The sequence below is a fragment of the Drosophila montana genome, unplaced genomic scaffold (assembly GCF_035044405.1).
Source record: "Drosophila montana isolate Dmon_TW-CO22-7 unplaced genomic scaffold, ASM3504440v1 contig_1455_1, whole genome shotgun sequence".
Taxonomy (NCBI): Eukaryota; Metazoa; Arthropoda; class Insecta; order Diptera; family Drosophilidae; genus Drosophila; species Drosophila montana.
In genome coordinates this window covers 2,095,146-2,107,162 of record NW_026996406.1, presented here as the reverse complement: position 1 = coordinate 2,107,162, position 12,017 = coordinate 2,095,146, and the positions used below count along the sequence as shown (strand labels likewise).

Below are 12,017 nucleotides of genomic sequence, written 5' to 3'. Positions count from 1 at the left end.
AATATTTAAATAAAATACGTAGGGTGTATCAGATTATATATTTAGGATTTCCAGTATCTATCTATCAGACGAACAGACAGACTTTATGGCTAAATGGACTCAACTCATCATCTTGATCAAGATTATATATACTTTAAAAGGCCTCCCTCTGCCTGTTACATTTACCCAAAAACAATATACCCTCTTAAGCCTTATCGAATAGGTGCAGGGTATTAAAACAGTTAAAAAGGCGACAAGAGTTGGCGACACTTAACAGCTGTAAACCGCTTTAACTTTTGGCCATAATCAAGCGGAAAACTGTGCAACAAATATAAAAATATAAAATTATTGTTTGCCGGAGTACATAAAAATATATGTATGTATATATTTGATAGACCGTGCACAATGCGTATGTTAAAACGGTGAAAACGTTTAAGGTCAAGACAAAGAGTTAACTACAAGAAAAGCGTTTTAAGAGTTTTAAAAGTTAAGGCCAAATCGAAACTGCGGCTAACTGTACTTGGCCAGTTCTTTGAGAGAGTTGGAAGCTGGGGCCAACTAATCTGATTTGTTGCATGAAATTAGAATCTAAATTGGCTCTGGCTCTGGCTCTGACTCTGGCAATTTCAGCTGCCTCGGACCGGGCCAAGCCGAATGCATCATTAGGCGTAACTCCCACAACTCCCCGTAAAAGTAACATGACGACAACCACGACAACATCCACGACAAGCAGCCGAAGAAGAAGAAGAACTGCATTTGTAGACATGCTTCCTGGTGCCCAGACTTGGTCGGGTCGCAGTTCTTCAGTCTCTCCCAGCTGCAGCCCCTTTATTTGGCTTTTTACTTAGCGTTAAATGCGAAACGCCTCTGTGACCACAAGGAAGAAGAGGAGGAAGAAGAAGAAGAAGACGACTGCGACGACGCAGTGCATCAGAATTTGTTCAAATAATATTTCAGGCATGTCCATGCCTGGCACAAGTGCAGCGCAACTTTGCCAGCTTTTAGTTTTATTTATTTGCTTCTTTTTTTTTCTTAGTTCTTTTTTCCTATTTGGTTTTACAACAGTCAAGAGTTATTACAGCACTCAGGCGGAGTGGCAGACTAAAATAGTACATAGTCGACTTGTGAATACTCTACTTTCATTTCACCTCATTTTTGTTGTTGCTCTAGTTAATACAATTTGATTCCTTTAGTATCTATTACCAAACCCTTTCTTGAATACAAAACTATATAATAATCATTATTTTAAACATTTTACGTCAACCTGTGAATACTCTACCTAAATTTATTTATTTTGAATTTGTTTTAAATCTAGTAATTTCTTAAATATTTTTTGCGGAGTTGAGCTTGCATTTTTGAACAATTCTAGGGAAGCCCAGATATAATTTAAGCCTTTTTACGTCGACTTGTGAGTACCCTACCTAAATTATTATCCCATTATTTCTGCTGTGATGACTTCTTACAATAGAAATACGCGAACTAATTACATTGGGTAATAACATTACATTTATTTTGTTTCTAATACCAAATCGTTTTTGAATCCAGAATAATATTTCAAATTACTCAATTCAATTGTATCTATTTTTTACTTTATATTATTATATTTTAGACAGTTAAAATATCATTTATTTACCTAAGGCTATTTTCTATGCATAGCATATAATTCGGCTACCTCAAAAAATCTAAGATAACTTTTATACCCCTGCTCTAACGATTTCGAGTAGGGTGCTTAAGTTATCTATAAAGATTACACTTTGTTTCTTTCTTTGTTTTAATAATTTACATATATGAATTCCAAGGGCTGTTACCCGTTCTATATGAAAACGTTTATACCCTATGCTACCCTAACTATTTGAGTGTGAACAGAAATATCTGTGCATGTTTTTAATACATTTAATTTTCTTTTCCTTTCGTTGTACTTTCCGCAATGTATATATCCGTATAGAAGTCAACGGACTTCTGCTCTCTTATATTGTATGTAGAAATCTGTATACCCTTCGCTACCCTAACAATTTTAGAGTTAAGAAAAAGATTTGTATGCTAGAAGAAATTACTTCTGTTTTATAAATTAATTATTATAGCTTATTTCTAAGAATAAAAAGAAATTAAATACACAAAATTATTGACTTCTTGATTTGAACCAGCCACTTTACGCTTGCTAGTTCGACGCTTAGGCGCAGCTCCAACTCTTTTGTATTTATATTTTCTGAATATTTCTGATACATTCAAATTTCTTTCTCATCTTACAGTAATCATTTGACTGTCACACATTGCATGTAATAGCTTTAGGACCCTCTAATACCCTAACTCGTGCAGTTTAAAGTAAACCGCCAGTCACGTCCCTGACTTAACTCATAGAGTCAGTTCTAATTTGGCCGTAAATTTGTCTTGCTTGCAGATTATTCAATAATAAAATCGCACTAGCTAGATTTTCCAGTGCGCTGCCCATGGAAAAGCTGGCGAAAAGTGAAATGAAAATTGCGCAAGTGTTAGACCGCGTTGGCCAAGAACAAGACAAGTGCCGCAAGCTGCCAAGCACATGAGCTGGATGAGGAGGAGATGGAGGAGGAGGAGGAGGAGCTGTAGCTGGAGCTGATTATATGGCAAGGAAGTGAGCATCATTGGCCCAAAATGGGTTCAGTGGCCGCTTGGCGTGCGTCTCACGAGCATTTTCCATATACAACATGCCACATACAACATGCCACATGCAACATGCAACATACAACATAATCGTAATCGGGCGATAAGCGATCTCTTCTCGCCAAGGGCCTGTCAATGCGTTGCGCCCTACTAATGCGTCGGCTCTCTGAGCTGAGGCTGAGGCTGGCATGAGGCTGGTGTAAAGCCTGATTAATGCCCCCAAACTTGTTTAAACAACAGGGCCGTGTCGAGTCTGGGCCGAAAATCCGATTAGTGGCCAAACGTGAGCACTGCAGAAGAGCGGCAGACCTTAAAGCTCTCCCTCTAGAGATGGGCGCGTGTCGATGTTTTATTCACGCGACACGCACACGAGTTGCCGAACACGCACGTTAACAAATGATTTCTATTAATATACAATATATATATTTATATTCTATATATAGCATGCAAATATTGTGTGCTGTAGTTGAGTTTGAGCCAGCAACCTCTCGCTTCTTAGTCCGACGCACAGGCAGATAAGGCATGCAAGCTAATTTAAAGTTCCAGATAATTTTGGAGCTCTTCAAACCAACTTTGAGCAGTCTTTTCCCTCACTAAAGGTTCGAATTTTACAAAATACTGTCTTAGTCTTCATACTCGAGGCAAAAGCTTTCCTTGTACAAATTACTTTTCTTTCTTCCGTACAAATTTCCTTCCAATTTTAGGGCTTAGACTTTGCATTGACGTACTCCAAATAGATACCCTAGAATTTTGATTTTTCAACAAGATCACGCCGTGCTGCCTCGTGCCAGTTCGTGTCACGACACGCGGCCAGCTCTAGACTTAGAGTGGGGCTGACTGCAGCTGAAATGCAAGCGGCTCGATTCACGATTTCCATTTTTCTATAGAAACTGCTAACAAAAGCGCAACGAAAACGAACGCACACACAACATTTTCATCAAATTAACATATTTTCGGCTGCTTATTTAGTGTCTTTGTGTGTGTGTGAGTGTGTGTGTGTGTGAAGTGCGTTGAGAGATTGTTATCAAAAAATCGCGTGAAAATGTTTGGTAACAATACCAACATACAAATGCATGGATAGAAAGCCCTATAGAGCAAGTGTTGCTCCACTAACAAAGACACGTCCACGCCCAACCGCACCGCCCCGCCCCGGCCCGCCCCGCCCCCAACCTCTCTTACGTCCATACGTGCCTTACGACTGGCGCCACTCTCTGCCAGTGTTGTCGAACTGCTGCTTAAAATAAGTAGCTGAAGCCAATGTTGAAAAGAGCTTAAAGTAGCTACATTTAAGGTGTCCAAATTCAGCTGGAAAACAGCTGAATTGGCATCTGATTGATAGAACTTGCTATTTACATATAAAAAATAGCTAGATCAGTTTGAAATGTTAACTATTAGCGGGTAAACAATTCTGAAAAAAAGCTAAAGTTAGCTAGAAACTGCTGCATTGACAAAACGAGTTGCTATTAATTATAATTGGAGGTAAAACAGCTAAAAACATTACTTGTTGTCAGCTGACAACTGCTGAAGAGAACCCAATTTAAGCTAGAAAAACATGTGTAAATCAGTTTATAATATAAATTGTTTGCAGCTGACGAACTTGACAGCTGAAGAGTGCCAAATATAGCCAGAAAATAGCTGACCTGATAATATTGGTTGATAATACGTTTCACTATATTGCCAAAAAAACAAAAAAAAGGTACATCAGCTTCGGCTAACCGTCAACGGCTGGACTTAGGTTAATTTAACCGGAAAATAGTCTCTTTTACTTGTCATTAACAAACAAAAATAGTTAAAATTTGTAATTGTTAGCATCGAAAAACCTCTCAAAATGTGAAATTTAGCTAGAAAATAGCTTATTTGACAACACTGGCTGCTATTACTTATCAATGTGTTGCCAAAGATAGCTAAGCCAGCTAAAAACCTCGCTTGTTTTTAGCTGTCAACTGCTGAAAAAAGTCCAATTTAGCTAGAAAAAATGTGTTAATCAGTTTGAAATTTATATTGATTATAGCTGAAAAACTTGACAGTTGAAAATAGCCTCATATGGCTAGAAAATAGTTGATTTAACAACACTGGTTAATAACTATTTCGGCTTAACATTGCTGAAAATGGCCGAATTCAGCTAGTAAACAGCTAAATTAACATGTTAGCTGCCGCCAGTTGTCATTAGTTTGCCAAAAAAGCTAAATCAGCTAAAAACTGGCTGCTGTCAGCTGACATAAGGCTGTCAAAAAAAAGCAAAATCAACTTAAAACTTCATCCATTTCCAGATGACAACAGCTGAAAATAGTTGAACTTAGCTGGCAAATAGTCTCTTTCAGCTAGAAACTAGCTAAATTGGCTGCACTGGTCGGTATAGCCCAGTTAAATGTAATCCAGTCGTCATCTCATGGTATCCAATTGCAAAATAATTAAGTAAACCAAATGGCGTGTCTCTCGTGCAGCTTTATATACAAATATCTTTGCTGTGGCTTATCTGTGCAGCATGTTGCATGGAATTTTGTGCGTCATGTTGCACGACGCTTTTTGGGTGGCTCCTGTCTGTGTGTGCGTGTGCGTGTGCGTGTGTGTGTGTGTGGCTCGGGCGCAGGCGCACAGTTTTGTTGTCTTTTGTTGTGCCTCGTTTATGGCAAATACCCGCAAGACAAAAGTCAAGCCAAAGCGCCACACACACTCGCACACACCCGCTTCCCCTCTCTCCCCTCTCTACCGTAGCAACTGGTTTTTGCATGTAATATTGTCCGGCTGTCCCGGCTGTCGCCTGCGCCTGCCAGGCATTGCATTAACCCAATTTTCAACTTGAGATGCGAAGCTGCGTGATTTGCAAATTATTTTGGAACAAGCCGAAAGACAGTGTGTCATGTGCTGTCCGACTGTCTGTCCGTCCAACTGTCTGTCCGTCTATCTGTCTGTCCGTCTATCTGTATCCGTATTGTGTGTGACTTACTCAATTCTAGCCGCACTAATTGCATCCAGCTTTGTCCAACAGCGAGTGTAAATACTAAACATGATATCGTATATTTATTCAATCAATAAAGCTTTTCATTTCTTTTTTTTTTTTGTTGTTGTTAATTTTGTGTGCATTTTAATTACGAAACTTACAATAAAAATAAATCATTTGGTGTCTCCAAAATTAGAAAATGAGCCACAGCTAAATTATAGTTATCTGTATATTTGCCGAATATGCAATACTCTAAGACTGGGCACATTAATCCCTTTTTAATACCCTTCTAGAGGGTATTATAATATATTGTTACGCATAGTAAAAGACATTCTCGATGCCATATAGTATATATATTCTTGATCAGTAACAAGCCATGTTTGTATAACAGTCGGATCGTGCCACTTTATCATATAGTTTCCATAGGAATAATCATTCGAAAACAAAGTTCTTGTTTGAACAACTTTTTGGTAATAAAAATTTTCATTTATAACTCTGTGAGAGCTCTTTATAAATCTAAATGAGCTCTTTATAATATATAATATAAATAAAACCATATCTGAACAGCATTGAACAATAATTGTTTTTCTACACCTTTTTTTCAACATATTTTGATTAATATTGGCATTTAAATCTCTGTGAGAGCTCTTTATATAAATATATCAGCTATTTCTGATCATTATCGAACTATTATTAGATATAGCTCTATGGGGAAAGTTGTTCAAATATATAAGTTCTTGTATGATATCAAGATATATTCCCAGGATAAACTCTGGTCAAAGTTTGTGTTAAAAATCCCAAAAACCAAGCAGCACGTTTGTCCTTTGCAAACGTGCATCACGAGCAAGCAGGTCGCTGGTTCAAATTCAGCAAAAATGTTCAATATTTATATATGTTTATTTGAGCTGTTATTAGCGAAATTTTTGTATCCGATCGAAGTTTTCATGAACTACACAAATTATGTCGAATCACTTGCATTTTTGACATTATATTCATTTGAGCCGCGCAACGCCGGTTAATTTCCTCTACTGTTTGCTGAACACTTTATTTTACTTTGTATTTCTCAACTAAAAAACAATTAGTCATGTTAATATGCGCTCACCTATTGCTCTTCCCATACGATTGTCAAGTTTCAATCATTATTCGCCCTTTGGCTACTTTCCATATATGGAAAGTATATATGTTAGATGTATGTCATTTCAGGTCGTGCCTTGGTCGTGTGTGTGTACTCAATGTTGTCGCTGGTTGCTTTTCTCGAAAAGCTCATTAAAGCGCGCCTCTGCCTGGGCCAAGGTTTTACCTTTGCCCGCCAGTTGATGGCATGACTTGGCTCCACAGATAAGAGCCCAGACTCCAACTCCGACTCCCGACTCATGGACTCATGTGGGCGTGCCCATTGAGCATAATGCTTCACGGTGCAAAATGCCAACGAATTTTCACATGCGGCCCATTCTAAGTGGAGTTTTCCCAAGCGCAGCATATCAAATCAGACATCGTCGTCAGTCCATAATTATGGCTCAGGCTTAGACTCGGGCTCAGGTTCGCCCTCGATCGTTGACAAGCAATTTGCAAGGCGGCAAACTGCAAACTGCAGCTCAGCTGTGCGTTCGGCTTGTGGCAGTGCTTAGGGTCACAAAGTTGCTTAAAGTGCACATAACTCTGCCTATTGTAATACCCTCTAGCCATTGAAAATGCCCAAAGGGGTATGCTGACTCTTTGCACAAATATGTAACAGGGAGAAGGTTGCATTTCTGAGGCCTTAAAGCGTGGAAATATGTGCTCGTAACCATATGCTAAGCAAGTTTATCATTTGTTATCGATAATTTCTTCCATTTTTCAAAGTATCGATAAGTATCGAAGTTGATAATTAAGCATAACTCGAGATATATAAGAGCTAGATATGCCATATTTCATATATATCTTTCTTTAGAGCATACACAGATAATAAATATTTCATTTATCGAATAAATTTCTAAGTTCGACCCGAAAATTGTTAAAAACTCATTGGAGTAGCTAAACCCTTGGGCTTTGGTATTTGTACACATTTTTATATCTTATTCACGCTCTGAAAATTTCACAAATATTGCACTGTAAAGACCTGAGTTACGCAAGAACTTTTGCTGTATGTTTATACAGCAGGCAGCTACAATATTTAACAGGGCATCGCCTAGTCGGGCACTACAGTCTGAGGCTCTACTACTTGTTATTTGTGCTGTTGTTGCGGCTAACTGCATTGTTGTTCCATTTGATTTAAGTATTTGTTGCCAATTGTTGCAGCTTTTATGGCAATTGCTTGCCGCTTGTTGCTGCTTGTTGCTGCTATTGGAGTCAAGGCCCTGCTTTGTTTTCAATACTTTGGGGGCATTTTGGCGCCGATGGAGCCAAGGAGATTAACCAACTGCGGCAAGTGGCCTTTCCATTTGTGGCACACACGTGCAAACACCTCGTTGCAGCGACCACGCAGAATTCATGCATAATTAATAGTCGTGCAGCCAAAATCCAAGCCAAATACAAATCGTAAACGAAATCAAACTCTGCCATCAAAGTGTGCGCCCAAAAAAAAAAAACAACAAAAAAGTGAAAAGAAAACACAGACATCCATCAATTGTCAGCTGCGACAGCGGCAACAACAACAACAACAACAACAAATTGCGAGCAACATGCAACAAGCACAGGACAGGCATAAATTGAAATCTTCAACAGCAGAGGCGGCGGTCTATACCCTGTAACCTGTGATGTTAAGTGGGCATGCAGGAAACAGAGTCCATAAGGTATAAACATAAGTCTGCTCCTCATTAACAGCAGCAGCTGAATTGATATAGTCCTGCTATCTGATGCGATCTGGAGAAACTATATGAACTTATAGCCAGAATGGAAGATTACATAGGTAACCTTCTTTTAAAACTATAAGACATAAAAGTCTCCTTAAATTCTAGTCGAAGTTGACGATAATTCGAAATAATCAACTATCAATCAATATCTTCAGCAATTTAACCGAAATCGATAAATATCGATGTAGAATATTATTTAAACCAGAGACATATATTTTGGCAATCCAATTCACATATAGTATCAAGAAATCGATAAATAGCAACATCTATAATTACATATTTTCAGTCTATGTTCTCTGATGGAAGATTCTTGAAGCAAGAGAGGCCAACTTTAGCATAGAGTCATGAAATCGATAAATACCGATTTTAAGCTTATGTTTTCTAAGCTTTGCTCGAAGATTATTGAAGCTAGAGATACCAAATTGGGCGGTTCACAAAATTGCTGTTCACATATAATACCCAACGATCATGAAATCGATAAATATTGACATCGATAGTTATCGATTTTCGGACATTGTTCTCTGTGCAAAGTTTATCAAGGCCAAATTTCGCATTGAGTCTTATGTGTGGCATACACAAATCAAGAAATCGATAATTATCGATTTTCAGACTATGTTTTCTGAGGATCTCTCGAATATTATTGAAGCTAGCCACAACAAATATGGTAAAAACATAACACAGAGATAAAGAAGTCTTATTTTTTCCTACTCTCCCAAAGCAAAATCCCAGCCAAGCTCTTGAATTTTGGCATATAAACTTATTTAAATGTCAACTTCAATCTCTGGCAATTTCACAGCAATCGGATGTGATTTTTAAGCATTACAAAGCAGACTAGTAGGGTATCTGATGGTCGAGCACTTGCGATTAGAGCACGCTTGTATCGTTTCATATCTGCAAATCGGCGCATATATGACGCTGATTAACACCGCATTACAGGCCTCCGGCGGCAAACTGCAATTGAAACGTTGCACTGTCCATTAGAGTCTCCGCGTGTGAATAGTCGGCAATAGTTGGCAGCCAGGAATCTGAGCAGTCATTTCCATAACCGCTGTGGCAGCAACTAGTTGCAAGTTGCAGCTCTGCAGTTTTGCAGTTGCAACTGGCTGCAAATGCACGTGCAGCGCTTGAATAAATAGAAATAGAGGCAAGGCAGCATCAAATTTGTTATCGTTGTTTCGCTGCTTCATTCGCCTACGTAAACATGAGAACAGCACAGTGGTTCATACATTAGGTTTAAATGGTCGAAAAATCTCGAAATCTCAATCTCGAAAACTACTAGAGCTGGAGGCTTGAAATTTTTAATATATATTCTTGTATATCATAAGAAGAGCGTGTTATAATTTTTTGTTAATATTTTTTCGATAATTCCCAACATTTTCATAATATAGTTAAACATTCATTTCGAGGCAGCATTACATATTATTGAAGTCTATGTAACAGGCAGATGTAAGCCTCTCCGAATCTATAAAACTATATACAAAAATATATCTTGAAAATATCCTAGCTTAGTAAGTATAAGAGCTGAATATACCAAACTGGCTACGCAGATTCTCTCAGATTATACTCAGAATAAATATAATTCACATTTTGAATACTTCTTCCCTTTCGTCCACAATTGAGGAATTAGACTTATCTTAAAAGGCAGCATCTTGCGCTTTGGTATGTAAATAATTTTATATGACATATTTAGGCACTGAAAATTTCATAAAGATCGAACAACAAGTGCCGAAGTTAACAAGGAATGTCTTATGTCATATATAGAGGGTGGAGCTATAAGAGCTGGATATATATATATATATTTTACTTTTTGGATACTTTCTTTCATTCCACAAAACTGGGAAAATACGCTGCGCTTTGTTATACACACACTTTTATTTATCATATGCACTGAACATTTCATAAAGATCGGACAACAAGCGCCGAAGTTAATTCAAGAATGCATTATCTCATAGAGAGGAAGAAGCTTCAGCTAAACATGGACCAAAGAATGCCTGTAAAGGCAGCTGCTATTCCAGGTATCTGCTATGCAGGCAAAGACTTGTTTTCAGCTTAATGATATTCTGAGAAGCGCGCAAAAGATGGTCACACGGTAGTCGCAGCTGCTGTTGTACCACTGTGCAGCGCCCGCAATTTATGACTGATGATGCGAGTGGTTTTTGCGGTTTGCGGTTTACCTGCTGGCGCTTTTTGGCAGTTGCTGCTGTTGTTGTTGTTGCTGGCACATAAATCAAAATATGTCATAACTTGCAACAAAATAGCAGCGACAACAACAACAACAACGACAACAAGAAGCAGAGCAACACCTTCAATCGCAGAGGCGTTGGCTGCCTCCGCAGATTGCACATACGCAACGTGTCCAATTGCCAATTGGCATTTGCCATTTGGCATTTGCTGCTTGCAGCTGCAACGCGCTGTGGCATGCAACTGCCCTTAAGTAGACGCACATTAATTCCAATTAGAAAACCATCAACACTGGCAATTGAAAACTCGTTAAAGTTCATTACCTTAAAATGATCAGGCACAGACGGCAACAATAACAGCAACAACAACAACAAGCAAGAGTATCTTAGGCTGCAGTATACGACTGGGAGATACCCTAGCTGACTTAACAAACATTGCAGCTTATCTCTATAGTTGAAAAGGAGCTTAGCTGGCCGGAGGGGCAAATAAAACACCTCCATCGTGTCGGAGATGATATGCTTGGCAAATACATTCCTGATTAACTTCGGTGCTTAGAGTCCGATCATATTGAAATTTTCAGTGCTTAAAAATGGCATAGAAAAGTATGTATATACCAAAGATAAGGGATAGGTTAGGAATATTTCTTCAGTTTTGAGTAACGTTGGAAAGTATAAAAAAAAGATCTATTCGGAGTAAACTCAGAGACAAACCAGCTTGGCGTATGTAGCTCTTCTAATCTTCTAGTCATGCTTATCTGGATTATATCCCAGATATTTTCTCATATATAACTTTATAGATTCGGACTTGCTTCCATATGCCCGTTACAAGCACTTGCACAATATGCATATTCCCTACAAAGTGAATCAAGCCTCATATAGGAACACTTGAGCTGGTCGTCTTTCAATGCCAGTCGCAATCTTGGCCAGTTCGTGTGGCTTTTGCTTTGGCATTTGCTGCATTGTCGTTTGTTACATTTAAGGAGCTGCTGCTGCCGCTGCTGCTGCTGCAAGAAGTGCGCATTGATTTGTTGCAATTGACATAACAATTGAAAACGGGCAAAACAAGTCGACGACGCGCCACTTGGCCTTGAGGCTAATAAGTTGTCCCGTCCGCAGCTGACATTTGAAGCGATCTTAGAGGGCAGCAGCAGCAGCTGCCGTTGTCGTTGTTGCTGCTCTTCGCGCTGCTGCGTCTTTGTGACATTGAAACAATTCACATTTCAATAATTTATGAGCTCTCAGATAAGCTCTGCTTAGCGCAGGTAAAGGTAGAGGTGAAAATTTATCGCTGGCATAGCCTTGAACATTGCTTGGGCCGGTCCCGCGGCCGTTAACTAAATGCAATTGCACACGCCCAACTGGAAAAACGGCTAGAGACTGCACGACTGGTAGATACCCTACATAATCTGTAACTGCCTTCACATGCTTACATTCTAATTTTGACGG

General features: G+C 38.9%; 1 protein-coding gene across 1 annotated transcript in view; it reads right to left on the bottom strand.

Annotated features, from left to right (window-relative positions):
* The window catches only part of slow (slowdown), a 34,637-nt gene that overhangs the window by 7,636 nt on the left and 14,984 nt on the right, over nucleotides 1-12,017 (bottom strand). The gene's annotated exons all lie outside the window — the stretch shown is intronic.